A 15,379-nucleotide genomic window follows, 5' to 3' on the forward strand; every position below is an offset into this window, starting at 1 on the left:
CAACAATTCAAGGCATCTTAAAAACAGCATTCTTACCTTCCTTTTGGCAATCAGGCATAACCTTCAATTGATTTGTGCTGAATGAACACTAGACAAGATGCATCAGAGTAGAGCAGCACCCAAAAAGCTTCCAGCACATCTGCTGGGGCAGGAGGTGATGAGACCAGAGGACTCTGCTCTCATGCCCTTTGTACTGGAGTTTGCATCATGACAGTGACAAGAGGAGAGGGATACAAGGTTAAGATCCAGGATTCAGTTCATTACTGACAAAGTCACCTTTTACAGGTCTGTAAACAAAGATGCAGTAAGAAAATACTGGACTTGAAAGCCTGTCAAATAATAAAACAACCTTCCCATTTGCTCACTGCGATGGGATAATAAATAGCATGTCCATCTGGATAGAGTTCATCTTGCATATGAGATGCATAGCTGAGAGGAAACAATGAAAATGACATATTAAAAGCCCAACCATCCCATGCAAGTATTCAGTCTGTGCAGCCTTACATAAGAGATTGCCATTGCTTCCTTACTCACATTTTTCCCTTCAAGTAACAAGGCCCAAATACCCAAACACAGTTCTGGAGCCCATGACCAGCAGTTTGGGGCAGAGGTATTACACCAGCAACTGTCCAGGCACATGTTCCTCTTGACACAAAGCTGGTGCCAGGAGAGCTTTCCTTTATCTAAAGGCTGTCTCTCCAGCCAACCAAATCCCTACTCTGTGATGACACAGTGCTATCTGCTGTGAACATGAGCAGACCTACTGCAGATGGCTGGAATTTTAATATGGAAAAGTGTATTCTCTATGGAGAGTTAGTCTAGATCCACGACCACAATTAATGAAGCAGACACTCTGTTTACGTTTCTACTCCTCCATCTGGAAAGATCCTCAGATCCATAACTGGATTTCATCAGAAGCAGACAGCTATAGAAGACAATTATTTTCCCTAGTGGATAATTAAATAAATTCCGCTTACAGCACTGTTTCTGATAGGATGAGGCACTAGATGTACTACAAAAAAGGTTTGGTCATCAGGCTTGAAATGTTCCAGATGAGGTTTCCACCTTGCCAGTCTGTCTGTCTTGGCAGAGTTTGCACAAACCCAAAAAGCACATCAATACCTTTTGTGAGCATCTTGATTTCTTAAAGAGGCAGACTGTTGGTGCCAGGTACCTTGGATATTCAGCACCAGATATTGCTCCACTTTCAAAGACTTCTGTCTCATTTCAGCTAAACAACAGAGATAAATGATAAGCTATTTCAATGTGTTTATTTTTCGACCATTTAACATGTAATTTGTATATTGCTACATACCTTTGCTTAAGAGAGAGAGTTCAACACTAAAACCAGTTCTATCTCCTGTTATTTTCCATATACTCAGTCAATTTTATGGGTGAGTGCTGTGTTCATCTGAAGAACCTCTTTGTCAGCATGAAAAATGCAGTGCAAAGGCTCTGAAGGCAGCATTTTGTTCCAGTGCTTGCCCAGACAACATGAATTACAGGAGTTAGAGCTGAGAGATGCTGGTAGCTGCTGATGCAAGGAGCCCTGAGGGGTGTGGATGGGGAGACCACCAAGGATAGGAGAGATAAGGGAAAACAGTAGGTAACAAATCAAGGCAGAGGGAAAAGGGAAACAAGGAAATAGTAATAACCAGCAGTAACTCATCAGTTGCAAAAGCCGAAACAGAATCCAAGGAAAAAAACCAAAACAAACCCCTAAAAAAACCCCCCAAAAAAAACAAAACAAAAAAAAACCAAAAATGAAACAAAAAGCAAAGCTTTTTCTGGAAGGGACAATACATTTGTAAGACCACAAAAATAAAAGAAAGACTAGAAAAGTTCAAAAATCAAGAAATGCTATTTTGTCCTTGTTAACAACCTTTTCAAACTCCTTTCTGAACTGAAGCTTTCATTGCAAACATTTTATGTAGCACCAATCTCAAAGCAGAATGAACTATGTGACTTCTTCAGCATAGAGAAGTAAAACACAAAGCTTAAGAAAAGGCATATGACTCTTCATTATCATTCATTCCGTGTCATTAAAGAAAATCTAGTAACTCGTGATCACTGCTCAAAGGGATAATAATCTACCAACAGATGCAGGCTACCTGAAGTAAACCAGCATACCTAGTACTACTTTAGAAGATATCTTGAAGGAATCTTGTCCTTCAACCATCACAGACAAACAACTCTGCTATTACCAGTTTACTGAAGTCATAGGTAGCATGCAAACCTACTACAACTTTCTAGCAAAGTGTATCAGTACTAAAATATTAATCAAACCATCACTTTAAGGCAGTCATATTCATTTTACATATAACAAAACCGAGGTGGAAAGAAGCACTGCCTGGCTTTCTCCTGCTTGCTTACAGCAGTGGTAGGAATAAGAAGCACCGGCTATAAAGTTTCCTCTTTTAACCACTAAGCTGAATTTGCTCTCTCCAGAGGCCACGCTGCCACAGCAGCAATACACAATACAAATGAAGTGTAAAAGTTATTTAGTTTATGCAGTAAACTCTGTTGGCTCTGTCAGGTTGCAAGGGCAATTTGTCATCTCTTTCATTGTCTGCTCCTTGGGGCACCACGGACTGCACACACAGCCTGCGCTGTGCTCCTAACATAACCAAATTATGAGTGTAGGAGCCCATTAAGGTCAGTTGTGAAACAAATGTTACGCAGTCAAATCCAAAGCATCTCTAGACAGAGCATTTTTTCTCTGAACTTTTACTCAGCACAGTCCATATTCACTGTTGCTAAGCTTAAACTTATTTCCATGCCAGTCTGTCCATACATACTCCCTCAGATTTCTTTTGGGATTAAACTACCACTTTCATCAGAAAACTGGTTAGATTTGCTTTCTGTGAACATTAATGTGAACACATGGACACACAGAGATTCATCCAGAGGTGAAAAATGTCAGAAACTATCAAAAGCCCTTTTCTACATGGAAGCTGCATTTTCAGAACTAAAGAGGCTAAAGAAGGAATAATATCCACTACTACACTCTGTGTGTTAGAAAGAAACTTGCAAAGGTTTCAGTTCAGTTAGGTTCAGTTCTGGCAAGTGCCTTTGTCAACTAAGAGACAAAGGGAGAGAGGGTTAAGAATATTTATATATACCACAGGCTAGAGGAGAAACGCCACCCCTCTGCTATTTCCCACAAGATGACTATAAAGCCTCAACATATTGTGGGGAAGGTTGGAAAGAGTCAGAATCTAACTTTTCCCTAAAGAACAGGGTAGTTCAATTCACAGGATCTCTTCCTATACTAATTAACAGTTTTCTGAAAGAAAAGTTTTCTGTTCAAGATTTTCTCTCCCTCTCTAAAATCCTCCCTTTTCTCTGGTGCTAGACTTTCTGTTGGGTACTCCAGCACGACACACAAAAAAACCTAAAAGACAAGAAGAGGGAGGAGTTTCAGGTTTTGCCCAGTATACTGTCTGGATCACATAACGCACAAAACTGCTTATTTAATGAGGTCTGTTTATATTGCAACTTGCAGCTGCTGTGATAGTAAACCTCGTGTATCTCTAACTTGGGCCTTAAGCTGGTCTTTACACATATGCAAGGAGACTGCAGAAAACAGGGGTTTTTTCTTTAATTCTTACAGATTTTTCACATATGCTCTGTTGCAAACTGCCTAGGTAAAATGAAAGACCACCCTCCTCTGCCTTATTTGCAAATGACCAGAAAACCCTTGAACTCTGCTTGACAACACTGATTACACTCTGATGAAGATGAATCTCTAGAACTGTGTGGCATGCATAGTTCAAACTAGAGTCAAAGGATAATTCTGGTATTCTTCAGCATTATGCCTGAGACTAAGAAATATATTAAATACTAACACCAGTACTAACATTTTGTTCATAAGGATTCCCTTCAAAAATTAATTTAATCAAAACCAACATCAAGACAGAATTGATTTTAGTAATACCGGTAAGAAGAGGGAAGGGAAATAGTGATTTTACCTATTTATTATAGAAAGCAAGCAAGTAAAAAAAAAACCAACCTGTGTTCACATATTTACAGTTCACTATATATATTGTACAGAACATATACAGATTAGAGAATATGGAGAATATTTATATTACAATTAATCACCTACAGACACCACTCTCAGTGAACAAACTCAAACTACTCTCATCCTTTTGCAGTAGAGTTACTCAACACCGGCTGTTGGAAAGTCAACAGAACAGCCTTGAAATTTAAAGTTGTATTTCCAAGCAACTTTATGCGTCTGTTGTTTGTTACTGCTTAAACATCTTGGCCTACAGCACTTACAATCCAAATAAAATAAAGCAACAGAATTTGAGGGAAATACGAGAATTTATTTAGGTAAATGATGTTCACATCTAGATAAGTCACGTTTCATAGTGCTGCAGCGCTTATTTATGAGATAGGTCTGATACTTAACTAAAATGGACTGTCAGTTCTAATTATAGATAGCTTATGTTGAAAACTACAGGACAAGAGGTCAAGGATAGCTCTTCCAAGTGGAATCACAGAAAGCTGAGGTTGGATGGGACCTCCAGAGTCATCTTGTCCGTCTCCCCATTCTCCAGCATGAATACATAAACTCTTAGCAATTACCATTCATGTGTCATCATCAGTCAGCAAGTTTCCTTGAAGGCATTGTGTAGCAGGCATTTATCTTCCAGAAAGGTAGAGACAAGAGGCAGAGACAAGAACCTTTGAGGGACAAAGTCAAGAAAAACTTACCACGTACGGGAACACAAGAACACAGAGGTGATCACATGAGATTCGGTGCAAACAATGTAGTTATTTGTGACTTTGAAGAGGATTTTAATTTGTTTCCATTGAGGCATCAAAAGAGAAGGTGACAAATCAGCGTCAAGGACTGCTGTGGCCAGCAGGAAGAACAAGGTTAGAGCAATATACAGTTAATTGCCTGCAGGATATAGTCAGAAAGACCATGTAGGACTGCATTCAAATTAACTAATCTATTTACAGAACAGGAACAGGTTTTATCTTGTGCATACTGGTAGCACTTACAGAAAAGAAAATCAAAGCTTTGTTTTGCTTCCATGTTCCCCGAGTGAGTCCCAGGTACTGCCAAGACCAGAAGGATCTTAGGCTATGTTGGATCCCAGTACAGGGCTCAAAAAATCTCCATCTGGATCCTATCCCCCAGCTAATGACTGTCACATCTGCATTCAGTGAGGAACTAAGAGCCTTCTACCTTACCCAGATTAAACAATCATCCATGCTGTTTTCTGTCCCATTAAAGAAAAAAAAATGTTACCAAAGAGATTAGTGTCCTCCTGGGAGAAAAATCCTATTACCTGCCCATTGCTCTTGGTTTTAATTCGTCTGCAGAGCACTGAGGGCTGACCCTGTCCAGAAGCCAAGAGCCCACAAAGCTCCCTAGTAAGAAAAATGTCATCTGAGTGCTGTTTTCAAAAGATGGTGAGGGAACTGATTTAAAACATATTACCTGAAGCCAAATCTGTTTAACCCAGACAACTGTATGTGAAAACATGAACCTAGAAGCTTCTGCAGGTTGCTGCAGCAGTCATCTGCATGGTGTACCCTGTATTTATAACCTTGGGTTATTTCTGCTGTGAGTGAATGAATACTTGCTTTCATAACGGAATCAACTTCAATCATCGTTGCACAACTCTACCTACTTATCCAAATAACCCCAGGCTTTTGGGCATTTATTCAACCACTTAATTTAGCATGAGGAGACAGTTCCTACCAACAAGCAAAGCCAGGTCTCAGTCTGGCACCAGCAAATGTACTCCTGTAACAGCTGTGATATAGAAAAGCTTTCTGTTCTGCTTCAAAATTCTGCTGAAGTTAATAGCAAATTTCTTTTTTTTCTTTAATAATTACAGTTTTCAAAGATAAACGGGATTGGTTTTTTTTTCCTTCTTAGAGAAGCTTGAAGATTCTCCTACAAAAGTTTGAAGATTACACAGACCTGAAATTATATGTCTCTTGCCTCTTCCTTTCTGACTCATAGGTCAGTTTATAATCCATTATTGAAATTAAATTAAATACTTCTTAGAAAGGACTTGCATTAAAAAAAATTATACGTCTTAAAGAAAAAAAATCTGAATAGTCATGGGACTCTCTGATCAAATTGTGAGCAAACAAAACACTGGCAAATTGCTTAATCACATTCAACCTAAACACAAGCCATATATGTGAAATGGGCAACAGACAACTAACAGCTAAGATCAACTAAGTAAAACAATATGCTAGGCAACCTAGGAATTTAAGTAAAAGTAGCCACCTAAGTTTTACCTGATTAGATATAACTATTTCTTCTATTGATATCATATTCCATACTTTTCATAATGAGTAGATTAAATTTAAAACTATTTCTAACAGGAGCACAGAATTATTTTAGATTATAAGGCTATGCATTTCAATAGATTCTTGGCTTTCATGCCTCAACTAATCCCTTCTAAATGTATTTTCAGATCATAATACTACGACTCAGCTGCTTCTCAAGAAAAGAGAGGCAGAGATGAGAAGATTCAAAAATCAGAGAAGCCCCAATGAAGATCCTACTGTAGAGAGTTGGTCAGCAGCAGAGAAACCTACAAAACTCTTACTTTTTCTCACTGTGGAAATAATCTGCTGACGGCACTGTTTGCACGGACCCCGACTCCCGGGGTGGCAGGTGCCTGAATCAACTTTATTGAGAACCACAACACTTTATATAGGAGCTTCAAAAAGTAACAAACGATGTTTAACCGATCACATACAAGTATTTCACGGAGCATGTGCAACAGAGTACCAGGAACTACATTTCCCAGAATGCCCCTCGGCATTCTTCCTGTAAAACCGTCTGTCTGGGGACATTAAGGAATGACTGAAGGAAGAATTCTTCCTAACATTGTTCCTAACCTGAGAAATTCAGCCCATACCCTCTCTAAGCACCAGTGCACAATAGCAGGGGTGACAAGATGCATTTGCTTCTAAAAACTGCAACACTTTCTGTCTCATGTTACACTACTGAATAACCTCCTCATTCAATTTTTATGTGGGATTTTCAAAACTTAAAGCTCAGATCAGAAATTTCAAACCTGCATTTTTCACTTTCACTTCTTAGCTAGCAACTCACTATGACTAATATCAGCAAAATATATGAGATACTGGAAGTGCTCTTTTAATTTGCTTTTGCGTCACTGAAACTTTGGAGATACAAATGATGCTCAACAATTACACTGATTCTTATTTCCATTGTTTACAGTTTTCTTTTAAATCACACAGTGAATGATTCTTTGCCATTATGAAAAATGTTATAGAAAGGGAGAAGAAAATAACTCTTTTGTGACAAAGTTTTCAACAGCAGAAAAAAACCCCAAACTTTTAAAAAGACAATTTCTTCAACTTATTATTTGAATTTTTGCAGTGGTATATATAGAAACCAATTAGTTTTAATCTCCGTTCAATTTTATGGAATGCTTCCACAAGAGCTCTTAACTCAAAGCTAAGACTCCAGTAAGGACAGTGTCAAGATGATGAGAACGCTGCTTATATTATCCTCACAGAGATAGCAGAATTGCAATTTTCATGTGTTTTTGATCAAAAATATTATAGACATAATGTTCAAAACTGTTCAGAAATTGCTCTTTAGGTTTACATTAGCCATGGGTACCTCAGAGCAAATTTCCTTACACAGCCACTGAAGTACACACAGCAGAATTCAATCCAGAGGGGCAGAAGTACAAAGAAAAGTAACAGTTACAACTGTGAAAAGCAAAGGGAAAATATTAAAAGCTAATTTTGATTAATCAGTAGGACTAAATTACTGCATTAAATGCTAATACTTTTAATCACAGATATCTGAAGAACCATAATTCAGAAACCTCTCTACCTTCTTTTAAACTCTTGGTTGAAAGAAAATTACCTTTCTGAAGACTTGCTGAAGTTATAGTGATTATTTATCTGGCAAAGCCCAGTCACAATCTGGGTTTTTTTGCTAGCTTTCACCCACACACCCTACTGTGTGTGCAAACATCATGGATTCTTCCAATTGCAACTACTTCTGTCACATATTTTCTATAATCCCCCGCTGTTTCCCATCCATACAAGCTGCAAAATAAAATTGCTTTCCCATCAAACTTTACAGGGCCATCTTACCAGGTACAGAAATGGAGACATGTTCATAGAGGCTGAAGTCATCTTCAAGTAAATACATTTAATTTCTAATAAAACTCTTAGGAAACAGCATTTTAAAACTGTTTACATAATATATTTAATGACTGTAGGTTGTTAAAATGGATGGAGATATACTCAAAATTAACAGAGACACCTTATGCTGATAGCGTCAGTGTTGGGAACCAAATATTAATTTACCAAATAGCAGAAGAACACTACAGATGAGCCAAAAGACTTACAGATATTCATGCAGGTTACCACATGGTAATATCAGGGGCAGATTTGTTCATAACCTTCAATTTAGTGGAAATACTGAATTTAAAAACTGATAAACTCTTTTACTGTCACTTCTTTCAAGTATGCCTTGTTTTCTTTGTCAGTTCATACTGGTTACTAACTTTCTGGCTACAACCTGTTTTATAAATAGGCCCCTCATCCTTTCTGTGTTATTTGGGATGTCATGATTGAAGCCCTGAGTTTCACCAGCAGGAATAAATCTAATATTGCTAATCTATGGTATAAGCAAATCAAACTGAGTGACAACTACATGAGAAGGCTGGTTGTTAGGAAACAAGGATGCTAGTAATTAGCACTTCTCAGAACACAACACAGAAAATGCACTGCTGTTGGATGGGAATTTGCTACAACATCCGTGTATCAAATAAAATTTACACCATTGTGGCCTGTTTTTAGAAAGTCAGCTTATAAGAATCTGGCTGACAGCAGAGAAACAACAATAAGAGTGTGAAATAATAACCTGAGAAAAGGGGCAGCAACAGAGCAACTTCTGCGTCCTAGAACAGAAAAATGCTTCAATCCAGTTTATGGCTTTGTCCAGTCATGCTGTCCCAGGTGCAGAGACCACAACAACTTGTGTGTCTGTGCAGGAAAACCCCCTCCAAATACTTTGCAAATTCCTTGCAGCTCAAGGCTGGTCTACACAGACACATCCATACTATCCAATATTGCTTTGGTGCTTGCTGGAGCCTGGAAAAGCTCCAGTCTGGGGGTCACTATGGGACATCATGGCAGGGACGATGCCAAAGGAGGGTACTTTTACAAAAATTTCTGCAGACAAAGAATAACTTCCACCTACCTAATTTTACCAGCCAGGCCAGAACTGTATGACTGGTTTCTGGCATATGGGTTAATATGAGGTAATGCCTTTAATGCAGCCTGGAGTAGAGACAGAACAATTTCTCCCCTACTTGCTAAGAAATCCTTAAATGTACCCAAAGGACCCATTAGATGGAGCTGGGCTGCATGCTAGCACAGCTGTACAGCTCCTGAAATAGAGCAGGCTTCTCTCTGCAGCTCTTAGCATGGGGAAAGCGAGCAGACAGACACCTGTCTGTACCCAAAGAGGTACTCAAGGAGGCACATGTATCTACCCCATCTTACAGGCACACTGCTTCCACATCTCCTTAAGCAAGATGTGGTTTTCACTCAACTCTAAATAATGTCACTGCTGAGAGGGGAAAAAATAAGAATAGGAACATACAGCTGTCACTTAAAGTGCCAAGGTCCCAGGAGCCAGAAATTTCTCATACTCAGTGAACCAAATTGACTAACGTTGCCCCATTTAAGTCAAACTACATCAGTGCCAGGACTACATTCCCTTTAACCCTCATACTTCATTCTTGTTCCCTCCCTTTCATTGGTAACTTATAGTGATACAGCTTTTGGTACTGAATTATCTCCAAATTAGTCCTACTGGAAGTGTCCTGGAGCAGGAGGATGTTTGAAGGTTCCCTTGGCTCACAGAGGCATAAGACAAACTCAGAGTCTGGGGCCTAACTTTGGCATACCCTGCCAGCCGTTCAAATCCCCATAAAGCTTTAGGACTGGCTCCATCACAGCAAAACCAGGAGGTTGTGGATAACAGATTAAGAGCCAGCTCTAGTCTGCTCTCATGTGAGAAGTCTCTTCCACCAGTTTCTCCATCAGCTGTGTATTTTTCCCTACAACAAGGGAAGACATTCCCCATGTAGGCAGCTCAGGAAGCCCCTTTCCCACCCCCAGAAGCCCAAGTCTGTTGAGATGCAAAAAGGACACTAGGCAGTCCATGATGCTTAGCCAAATTGTTTCATTCCTGTTTCATGGTTTACAAGTACAAATGTCTTGGGCTTTGAAAAACTCTCTGTATAATTAAATAGTCCCAAGCACAACTTGTTTGTTCTTCACATAAAATGCACTGCTAAGAAGGGGACACAAGTCAAAATAAATTGTAAATGAAAAGGGAAAAAAAGCAAAAACACAAACACATGGAACATGGAATTTTATACCCTTTACTCATCTCCCTGACAGAATCAAAGAAATATCACTGTGATCACTGCAGTACTCCTAGCATGGGGGCAAACACAGAAGGGTGATTGAAATCCTTGTCCTGAACTCTTTAGAGTGCTCAGACCTACATTTTAGAAGGGGAAGCATATCAAGGAATGAAAAAAAGTGTGAGGTAAATATTGGCAAAATGGTAAAAAAATTGGGGAAGTGCAAAAGCTCAAGGCAGAAAAAAGGAATTATGGAAGGATGCTAAAGTACCAAGATGTAGACATACTCCAACTCAGAAACAGACATGTCAGAGACAGATTTAACACATGGTCTTATTACAGCTAAATGTTGTGAGAATCAACAAGGCCTTCTAAAACTATTTTGAATTAATGGGTATCACATAAAAAACGGAGGTGAAGTTCACCCACAAGATACCAAATCATTATACTGGGGAAAATTTAGTGAGGGATTTCATCTCTTCTCTTAATACAAATTATTTGGATTTAGTTCATGGGATCCATCACTCTGTGAGTACCTCTGAGATCCCAGTGTCACACAGGAGAGATAACCAGCTCAGGATCTCTAATGAAAGAGGACACTCAGGGTACTCAAAGGTGCTCAAGAGAGAGAAGCCTATTGCACTGACATGGGTTCATGATGGGTTTAATGCTGACACCAAACACAAAAGTTGGAAACTAAACATTTCACCTGAAAAATGCCAAACCAGAATGTTCTGATACTTTCAGGGGGAGAACTTTTTAGTTTTCCACAAAACACTTTAGTGTCAGGATGAAAGCAAGTACCAAGACATCAGAATTTTTAACACACACTTTCTTTGAGAATTTTTGCAGAAGAACTGTGTCCAAGTCATGCTTGGTTTCAGGAATAAATGGCTTCTCCCCTTTCCCTCCCTCCTATTCTCTCAAAACCACAACTTTGACTGCCATCAGGACAGGGAGAATTTTATATTAAACGACTGTCCTCAGCCATTCAGCTGAATTAAGTCAAAGGGACTGCTGGCAGGCTTAAAATAGGCATGTGTTTAAGAGCTTTGCTGGCTTTGTTGCCGCAGTGGAAAAAAAGGAAGTTAGAGATGCATCAATCTGGAATCGAAAATATCATCAGTATCTTCAAGACACAAAATATAATTACAATTATTAATTAATTCTGGTCTATGTTGTTTAACTGAGAGCAAAGTGAGAGACAGTAGCTCTTTTCCCTTTCCTGTTGCTTTTTATTCATGTGAAAACAGGTTCAGGAATCACAGGAAAGAAAAATACAAGACTGTATGCTGTGTGAAGAGGTATATCATGGTAAGGGCACTCAAATATATTTACAGCACAGCATTAAGTGAACTGACACAGCAAGGATGACACAGAAGTAAGGCAAGAATTCCTTGATAAGTGTTCTACTCTGTGTTATCACTTCCAACAATTTGCAGTACTTTGATTTTGTGACAAGCCTTCCTGCACTGTGTCACTAATAATTTTCCTCCCTTTAGGACTGTGTGTCTAAGCAGCAGGAAGCATTTCTTCCTGCCAGCTTCCATAAGAAAAGGAAGACACCTTCTTCAGCAGTGGAAATCTGCTGTGCTTACTTTTGTAATGTACTCACATACTTCTCATCAGTTTACAATCCATGTTCTCGATTAAAGGAAGGATGCCCACAATGGCTCTTCCAGGCCTGATCTTCCTAGGTGGAGTTATCTCTAGGGTAGTATGTCATTTGGTTAATGATGGTGTGAGGATGAATCCATTCAGGCGGTCATCAAAAACAGCCCCTCTAAAATTTGTATCAAGAGAGCCTGGAGAATTGCAAAGAGCACGCTATGCAGATATCAGCTGTATTTTCAAAGTAGGTGAAGTTTCTGACACTACACACATCTCTGAAAGAGTTTGTATGTACTGCAGAGGAGGAGATCCTACACAAATTCAGGAAAGTGTTTTAACAGAGAGCAGACAAAGGTAAACTATCCTTTTAGATAAGCCACATACTTCAGTGGCAACATGCCAGGTTTCTTCTCTTCCCTGATGTTTTTCTTTTCTTTTTCTCACTTACTTTCCCTTCTGATGTTCTCCAAAGCAACCAAGCACATTGTGAACATACCCATACATACATCCAGTGTTAGGAGAGTCAACTGAGGCATCAGAAACAGCATAGGCACATGAATACAAAGATAACAGCACGTCTGAAGACCACAGTTAAAAAAGCACAGCCAGTGCAACAGAACCCGACTGTTGCTTGACAAGCAAATTCAGGAAAGCAGAATAAAAACCAGCAGAAACCAAGGTATCATTTTTGCACCACAGCCCAGGGAGAACAAAGAACTCTGAAACAGCAAATCCAAAGTCATTTGGAGGAGCCCCACAGTGTTTCACCCTCATGCAAAGAGAAGGTGGCTCTTCCAGGACAAATGCCACAAGAACTACCTGTAAAGAGTTCCTGATTATCCTGATGTATTTTAATAAGCATTATATGCAAAACCATATTTTGATAGCTCAAAATATCTCTCAGCCTAATTATAGACATTTAAAATAGCAGATGTTACCCACCCTTCTAGAGCTCAAGCCTGTGAGCCACTAGGCAGTTTGAAACATGCTTGAACTCCATGGAACCTGTTACAGACATGCAAGTGAAGACCTCATAGAAGTTGTGGGCTTGATACAGAATTTACTTGTGAAATCCTCTGGCCTATAATAAGCAAGAGATCAGAACAGACAACAAAATCACTTCTGATTGGGAAATCTAGCAGCCACTGATCCATGTGTTCCCAGAGGAGTGTGGTACCTGAGTGAGCCTGTAACCACTGCACACAAAGTATTCCATCATCTGGAAGTTCCAAAACACACCCCGAGATACCGTGAAAATAATAACACAGAAATACAAGTTGCAACTTCACTGCTTCATCAGCCTAACAAACAGCAACAGACTAAGCCATTAGCAATTATTTAAAGGTCAAAACAAGTAATCTCTAATAGATAAATATCCTCTGCTCTCACTGTTATCATGACTTGGAAATAGCTAGGTTACTCTGTGGAGTTAAGACACTATTTGGTACATGCCCTGCATTCACCATCAGCAGCGTATGGCCAAAGTGAGTGCAACACAGGGTTAAATCTAAGTTTAAAGAAACTGTTTGCATTTAAAGTTAAACTCCTCTGCTATGTGCAAGTACAATAACTGAGTAGTTTCAAAATCCCTTGTATTTGCAGAAAGCCATATGATCCCTGGCAGTTTAAAGGTGGGAGGAAAAAAGGCAAAAGGATATGGAATTCTAAGGCTGAATCCTAAAAATGGCTATGATTTGTATAACCTCTATAACAGAAAGAAACTGTCTTTTCTCCCCCTGTTCCAAAGTCCTGAAGCTAATTATGACTGAAACAGCCTTCAACTATGTCACTTCAAGCTGGACATTATTACTCTTTACATGCCTTTTTTTTAATGAAAGAGTTAAAATTAAACCTCAGCTATACTACTGGAAAATGATGATAATAATAACAACAAGAATAAGAATAAAAAAGAAGCAGCAGTTTATTCCTGAACAGAAAGCACAAGCCCCCCCATAGCCAGGCATTTCTATTTGCATGTGTTCCATTGCACTTACTTCCTCCACACGGACCTTCCGCTGTCCTTCCAAAACACAAACGAAACAGCCAAACAAACAAGGAGCCAGGAGCAGAAGCCGCCAAACCCCGAGCGACCCACGTACGGTGCCTTCGGTTCGGCTGCTGTCACAGGACCCTACTGCCATCAACCCCTCCTCCTCCTCCTCCTCTTTCTCCTCCTCTTCTTCCCCCGGCGGAACCCACGGAGTAGAAGCGACACAAAGGAGCCGCGGGGTAGCGACAGCTTTCAGTAAGTCCTGGTGATAAAGGGAACACTGCCCGAATCAAGTCTAGATTAAAAAAAAAAAAGGCAAACTAAACCAAAACTACAAAAAAAATCTCCCAACAAAATAAACATCCCCCCCCCCCCCAAGAAAAATAAAAGAATTCAAATTTTTCTTGTCACAAAGTAGTTAAAACCTTAAAATAGCTGTTTCTTGATAGTCTGAGAGAAAAAGCTTTCCTGGGGGCCTGCTGTACCTCTGCCCCTGTGGAGCTCATGTTGATGCCAATGAAAATGTCCAAGTTGCTGAGACTCAGTTAAAGCCGGATCTAAAATGACAGCTCCGACTTCCAAAAATAGCAAGGAATAACCTACAGGAATCCTGAAGGCAAATATTTTTCTTTGCTTAACTGTAGCTGTCCATTTCCCTGCCTTTCGCACTCAGCCTTGCTTGCTTTGTTCAGAAATAAAGGAATGTTGCAGGGCTGAGAGAGCATTTCATAAGACTGCTGTGTCTCCTTGATACAAGTGCACATTAAAGCACCGAGACATACTGAAATTTTACTAGAAGCCAAATCACAAGAGAAGGAGAAGTCACCTACTTTCTCATTAGCAGAACAAAAACCCCCACCTATATTTGCACCCTCAGCAACACAGGTGCTCTCCCAGGTAGAAATGGAAACAGCACACAGGTGCCACCTGTGTATTAAAATGAAACGGGAGAGCGCAGCCTGGTTGTTTGAGTCACTCAGTATAGCTTAGCAGGACGCAAATGAGGTAAATTGAGAAGAAATGTGGATGCTCACTGGAGTGGGAATATTAAAGAAGTCACCTGCATCCCAGCCTCGCCAACAGACCTTAGTGACAGCTCCTGGCACCTTTGGAGAACTTTTTGCAATGGCTGTATCGCCTCCTAGAGTAGAAGCTTAAATCTGCATCTAGAACTACACACACATCAAACCTGTGTGCCTAAATGTGGTTTCTGACCACCTTTTTTTTTTTTGTCTTTAAGCGTCTGAATCTTGCAGTGATGCTTTTAAAGCACTTGTCTTCAACTTAACATTCTGTTTTGTGAGATACAAAATTAATGATCCTGGTTACCAGTGGATTAATGTCCTCTATCCCACAAACTTTCTTG

The 15,379-nt window shown here is 39.6% G+C and overlaps 1 protein-coding gene across 4 annotated transcripts in view; it reads right to left on the reverse strand.

The window, feature by feature from the left end:
* The window catches only part of MARCH3 (membrane associated ring-CH-type finger 3), a 65,175-nt gene extending 50,957 nt beyond the window's left edge, over positions 1-14,218 (reverse strand). The window contains exon 1 of one of the 4 annotated variants that reach the window (XM_027667591.1): positions 14,123-14,218. The gene's annotated coding sequence lies outside the window, so the exon portion shown is untranslated. Of the gene's footprint in view, positions 1-14,017 lie in introns of all 4 variants that reach the window. The other 3 variants (XM_027667593.1, XM_027667595.1, XM_027667590.1) reach the window with 3 other exon arrangements.
* Positions 14,219-15,379: the final 1,161 nt, after the last annotated feature.

Source organism: Corapipo altera, unplaced genomic scaffold (assembly GCF_003945725.1).
Source record: "Corapipo altera isolate COAL_440 unplaced genomic scaffold, ASM394572v1 61003, whole genome shotgun sequence".
Classification (NCBI taxonomy): Eukaryota; Metazoa; Chordata; class Aves; order Passeriformes; family Pipridae; genus Corapipo; species Corapipo altera.